The following is a 6,693-nucleotide window of genomic DNA, read 5'->3' as shown; positions in this document are numbered from 1 at the left end:
GAATTAACTTCAGCTAGGGGATGGTTTATACATTTCCCCACCAGATTAAAGAGCCAGTAATCTAAATTCTGTTACTCTAAGCAGAGAGATTAAATCCACCAATGTACTTAATTTGAGCCCTCTCCAGTTCAGCATGTCTTTAACAGGGAAATCACAATCAAGCACAGCCTTCCAGATGCCCTCATAGGTAATACCCACCACACTGATTATGGAGCAAAATAATCTGCTATAAACTGAAGGTTTGTACTAAACAATGCTTGTTTGCATCTGTGACTGATTTCAAAGTTACCTGGAAATTCATGCTGCAGCACTTTCTTCCTGGGTTCAGAGGGAAGACCTTCTTTACAACATAAGGTAAATTAAATGGTTCTATAAGTATTGTTTTACACTGTCTGTTTTAAAACACTCACTGCACAGTTCTTTTTATTTAGCTGACTGATCTGGACCACTATAAGGCCCAGAGCACTCCTCTTCATTGTAATTTGTCTCCATTTTGTTTTTGAGATGAGTCAGTGATCTAATGTTATCTCCCAAGTCTCCGATCAAAGTATTAAATATCACAGACCAAACCAAATTTTCCATGGTATTCTCTAAGAAACCTAGTAATTTGATGGTATTTCTCAACTTTAAATTGCCTTTTATGTAAATTGATTTCTACAATAACTAGGTCACAAATAAAAACTGACAACCTTATTATGCTGTTGAAAAAAAAAAAACAAACCAAAAAAACAAACAGCGAACATTTATTTAAGTAATGATTGAAATCTGGCCATTTCTACATTCAGATTCCCTAAACTATATTTTTGAATATAAGGGACAAGCAGAACATTTCTGCAGGGTATGAAGAGCAATCCTGTAACACAAAAAACTGCTGGAGCTCAAAAAACCAGTGTGCACTGTTTGATAAGACCAGCGTTTTTGAGATATTCTCAGGGGAGGATGGAGCTATCAGGAACCTGAGGAGCCCCTCTTGAATTTGGGGTAATCCCAGTTGTGTTTGCTTGGTTCCTATTGAATTCCTGGAGGTTGCAGGTGAGAGCAGGACAAGGTGCAGACCCAGGGGGGGCTTTCCCTCTCTCCCTTTTCTCCTTTCTGCTCTGCTGGCCCTGCAGCCTCCTGGCAGAGCTCAGCCCAGCAGCTCTGCTGAAGCCTCAGGTTCCTGCTTCCCCAAGGCACTCAGGGAGATTAAACTGGAGTGACTAAGCATGCACCTTACTCTTCCAAGCAATTCTCCTCAGAAAAAAAAAAACAACAAACCATCACTTCTGGTTAAACAGATAGTAGTACCTTTGTTTTAATAGCAAAACCAAAAATAACTCAATGAAAACAAAATGAAAGAATGTTTAAATCCAAAATGTTAATTATGGAATAAGAATCTATGTTAACTGAGAAAATTAATGTCTAAGTGGTCCAGTTTGAGGGTTTTGCTGATTTGGTTTATTTGGTTGCTTGCATTTATAAAAAATCTTTCTGCAGTTTGATTTATCATTTATATTTATTTTTTTTGCTAGCACTTTCCTATGTCTTTGGATGGTACAAGTACAGAAAAAAACCAAAAAACCCTAGGATTTTAAGTAGTTTTTTTTCCCCTGAGAATCACATATTGGGGCACACTATGAATAAACTGCAGCATCCTAGTTCTTTCATCATTGATTGCCTTTAATTACACTAAATTTATAGCATTAGTGCTGCAAAGCAAGGAGTGCCCTGTTCAGAGCTCTTTTCAGCTGGCTAAGCATTAATGGATGATGATTTACAAAAAAAAACCTCTATGCCTTGCCAGTCCAGGCTAAAAGCAAATTGGTAATTTGGCCAATGTGTGTGTTTGTTGTCCACATATCTGAAAAGACAAGTAGCATTAGTGATGTTACTATAGAAATGTATGTTGCATTAATTACTAGACCAACCCAGGCTGCAGTGGGTTTTCTTTTTCTTGCCTTTTTTTCAGATTAAATTTCAGTTCCAAAACTGTTTCACAACCATTTGGTCAAGCTGAATCCATTGAAGGTTCATTTTTTATCAAACTGTATGTGAATAGCCACATACCAGCTGGTAAGTGCTGTAACCTATCGCCAGATGGTTGAGATTTGGGTGGAGGATGGGGCAACAGTCCGAAGTTAACAAGTAAGGCCATAATAGATCAAGACACCTGATTGGCTCTAGCATTTCTCATTAACTTACATTTGAACCCTTGAACACTTGGTAAAAGGCTGCAACCTTAGTAGCTGCTATAGAACACCCAAGATGCAGATGTAACAAGTTTTTGTGCATGGTGAAATAAGATAAGAGTGAAAATATATAGAATGTCTTCTCTTATGTCATGCTGCACAGTTGCCAGTTACCCTCAGTAGAAGTCATCTATTTATGCAATATTTTGTAAGTAACTCCCCTTTCATTGAAGAAGAAATTAAATTTACCACAAGCTGAAGATTTAACATTTGGGAGTATCAGATGAAAAATTGATATATCATAAGGCTATGTCAAAATAAAACTAAAATGAAATGATGGTAAAATAACTCTTAATTAACCTTCTCCTTAGTCCATGGATTGTGTTTTTGTTTGCAAAATACATATTTTGGAATCTCAGAAAACTCTCAAATATATTTCTTTTTAAAATATAAAGGTTATAAATATAAAAAAATATTTTTACTCCTAGGTTTTTCAGTGTATTTCAGTGAGCCTGTAGTGGAATAAAATGGCTATAAATATTTTCAAGAAGGAAAATATCTAGTACTCCTTCTTTTTAGAAAAGGTTTGGTTATTTCATCAGTCAAGCATAGTTCAGTTTGTTTATTTTACTTCTCTGAATTTCCTTGGATGTGTTTGGGGTAATATGAGCACTCCAGTCCTTAGGAAGGATATAGTCACTAGGAGCTACAGGGAAAAAGCATCTCTGTTACTTTCTGTACCTCTGCATTGGCAAGAACTGGCTGAGAGCTTCAGTGTCCAAACTGCTGTTCCACCACCTCACAACAGAGGAGCCATTTGATTTTTCATGTTCCATAGGAGAAAGATAATTATTTCAAGCAGTAGTAGTAGAAATAATTCTGATCAGCACAGTTAGTAACTAATATCACAAAAAAAATTAGTCCATTACATCATGACTTTGTATACACATTCTGAAATCACTGTTTCTTTTTTTTTCTTGTATCATATTGCAAGGTTTCGTATAACGCACTTCTGGATTATTGTCAATAAATCTTTACACCTTTCTAGTCTTTTTTTCCTTCACTGCATTTTAAAAATTATTTCTAGGTTCCTTGGGTAGGTTTTTATTATTTTGTTTTGCTTTGTTTAGTTTTTATTTTCTGTCCAAGTTAATCTCATTTCTAATCTCTTAGCGCTGTATTTATAAACTTTCTGGGACTTCTGATCTTTAGACTTTAAAAAGATTAATCAACCTCTGAAGCTATATATACAGTTCAGTTTTTCCAGATTTGGGTCTCTTTCCAGTTAATATTGTTTATACTCATACTATAATGAGATCTGGATAGTCGGAGTCCCTACAGTATATGCCACCAGACACATATCTTCAACACTGTACAAGGAAGACTCTTTATCACTGCCACATGTTTACAATTTGCCAGGCAGTTTCCAGCCCACATGAGTATGCTGCAATCCAAGCCAATCTGAATTAATTTAACAGTAAGATTTCATGAAACACACTGCCAAATGCTTTACTGAACTCTAAATATTCCACATCCTCAATTTTCCCTTCACATATTTATATTAGAATGGCTGGTGAGGGAAATTTTCAGAGACATGCATATTTAAGCATGGAAGCCATTAACTTTTACTTACAGTTTCACTTTGATTTACAAAGGCATTTAGGGACCCAATTTCCATTGGTGTCCTGTTGTGACTTGGGAATAAAGATTCTTGTATCAAAAAAAGAAACTACATTTTCAGAGCAAGTTATTCTTCCTAGTCTTTCCCTATTCAGTTCCTTCCCAGCTATGCTAGAAGAAGAAAATGGACTATCCAGTGGATCTTGGAATAATTTCAACTCATAATAATGTTTCATGTCCTCATAGGAAGAAAGGCAATTATTCCTGGTGGATTTTTTTTCCATCTGCTTTACAAACAGGTAATAATCACTGGGGCTCATGTTTTGGGAAAAAAATCTCATCAAAAGTGCTTTTGTCTCTCATTGGTAGCACTAGAAAAGATTGTTGTGACTTCAGTGGTCCCTGCAGGGAAGAGGAAGCAAAGTGCACAGTAATCCCACTGGACTGCTGTGTCAGTAGGGAATATGCTTCATAGGTAATTTTGAACAGCATGGGTTAAAATGGGGTAAAAGTAATGAAATAATCCCCTGATACCTGAGTGCATTTAAGGTCAGAGCTCTGACAGGGCACAACTATTTGGCTGAGTCCCACAGCTGTTCTTGGAAGGAGGAGATTAAAAGGAAAATAGTTAAGCAAGTGCAACTTTTAAACCACTCTGGCTCCTAAAATTACTAAAACTGCCTCTGTGCAGTGGTTCATTATCAGTGTGCAATTAAAGTAATGGACTTCAGTTACAGCTTCACCAAGTTCCCTTTGCACCACCTGGGCAGCATGAATAGGTAGGTCTTGAAATGAAGGCACAGGTAATCACCTTCTATCTCTTTAACTTCCCAGAGCAGCAGAAAGAGGTTTTGACAGGAATGCTAACCAACAGCCAGCTTCACAGTGCCCTGGTTAGGAGAGAGGGTATTGTGGAGATGGAAGAAGTGCTCAAAGATTCAGGTGCAGATGTGTGGCTCCAAATGAACACTGTGTTGAACATGAGCCAACAATGTGTCCTTGCTGCAAAGAGGGCATATTTTATCCTGAGCTTCATTTGACAAAATACCTTCCCCTCTACTCAGCTGTGGTGAGGCCACACCTGAAGTGCTGTGTCCAGATCTGGGCTCCCCACTGCAAGAGAGACATGGGCAGTCCAGAGAGAGTCCAACCAAAGTCCACAGAGATGTTACAGTGGCTGGAACGCCTTTCACATGAGGAAAGTCTGAGAGACCTGGGACTGCTCAGCCTGAGGAGAAGGTGGCTATGGGACCATATCAGTAAACATAAATACCTGAAGAAAGGGTGCAGGGATTATTGAGCCAGGACCTTCTCAGTGGTGCCCAGTGACACCAAGACAAGAGGCAATACACACAAACCAGAAAACAGGAGATTCCCTCTGAATTTCATGAGACTTTTTTTTTTTTTATTTTTTATTGTGAGCACTGGCATAGGTTGCCCAGGGAGGTTGTGGAGTCCCCATTCTTGGAGACAGCCAAATGCCATCTGTACATGGTTCTGGGCAACTGGCTCCACCTGGCCCTATTTGAGCAGAGGTCACTTTCCACCTCAGCCATTCTGTGAGTTTGTGACTCTGTGACCACTGGAAATTCTCAATACACTAGAGCAAAATTGTTGGCAGGGTTGTGTTTGTTTTGGTAAGATTTTTAAACAAGGAGGTCATCAAGGTTTTCTATCTTTAGCTTTCCCAGGTAGAAAGATCATCCTCTCCCTGCTCTGCTGGGACTGAGGTCTCAGATAAAAAGGGAGAGAGATATTTAGACTTCTCTGTCTGATTAATGTTTAATCTCATATCACACTGATCTGACCTGAACAATACTACAGGTGAAGTTCTCTTCCTCCACCTTCACTTGAAAAATAAAATCATAAATGATAGCATTTACTTTCAAGACTCATTTACTTTCAAGTCTCTCAAGATGGAGACAAATGTTGAAATCTCAATTTATGCTTGAGAAGTGTTTGTTCCTTGGTCATCTGCATTCATGACCTATTAGAGGCTGTGTGCTCCTCATTTTCAGGAAGTTCTATATGCTAGAACTATATGCTATATGCTAGTTAGTTTGATATGCTAATTTCTGCTGGATTTTATACGTGTTTAGTACAGCTACCTTTTATTGCATTTTTACTTTTTTTTTTTCTCAACACTGTTTAATAATCCTTGTATTTCAGCTCTGAAGCTGTGTCCTCATTGTGAACACATTCCTACTGCATCCCGTGAACTAAAAAGAACCCCACAAATGTTTTGTGAAACTTTCAAATGCTGGGTTTCCTTCTCATAGGAAGGGACCCTAGGTTGGGGTTAAAACCATTAAAACTCCTGAAGTCATTGACAGAGTTAGCTCACATGAAACTGAATTTTACAGGAAATCAGTGGAGTTGAGATATCTCAGTAAAGCACATTGTTCTGATATCTTTTTAAGGTAGAATTCCTCAAATGTACTCATTCAATTCAGCATTGTAGATAAAAGCATACTGCAGAGGAAACATTGGGTCAATAGTTTAGCTGTGTTCTTCAGCAATGTAAACAAGGCACAGGAAGGCACTGTTTTCTGCAGAAATAATGCAGATGACCACATCTGAGAGAAAAAGAAGAAATAAACAAACAAGGGAACAGAGCAGCCATAATATAGACAAAACTCTGCTTGACAATGGTTTTCATACTCATTCTGGAAACTTTTGTACTACAGGGAGCCTTGCTCAGTGGTCCTTTCCAAGCCAGTTAACCTTTCAGCAGCAGGAATTTCCACTCGGATCAGACTGCCAGGCAGGTACTGGGGTTTTGCCTTGCTGTGCAGAATGAGAAGGGCTCACTCCCTGAGGCTGGTCTGCGGCTCTTCACCTAACAATTTTCCTGTTGTTGCAGCTGTCTGGGCAATGGTGATTGATGTCCTTGATGTCTGTGCCT

Source organism: Zonotrichia albicollis, chromosome 5, assembly GCF_047830755.1.
Source record: "Zonotrichia albicollis isolate bZonAlb1 chromosome 5, bZonAlb1.hap1, whole genome shotgun sequence".
NCBI classification, from domain to species: Eukaryota; Metazoa; Chordata; class Aves; order Passeriformes; family Passerellidae; genus Zonotrichia; species Zonotrichia albicollis.
This window is presented reverse-complemented; position numbering follows the sequence as displayed.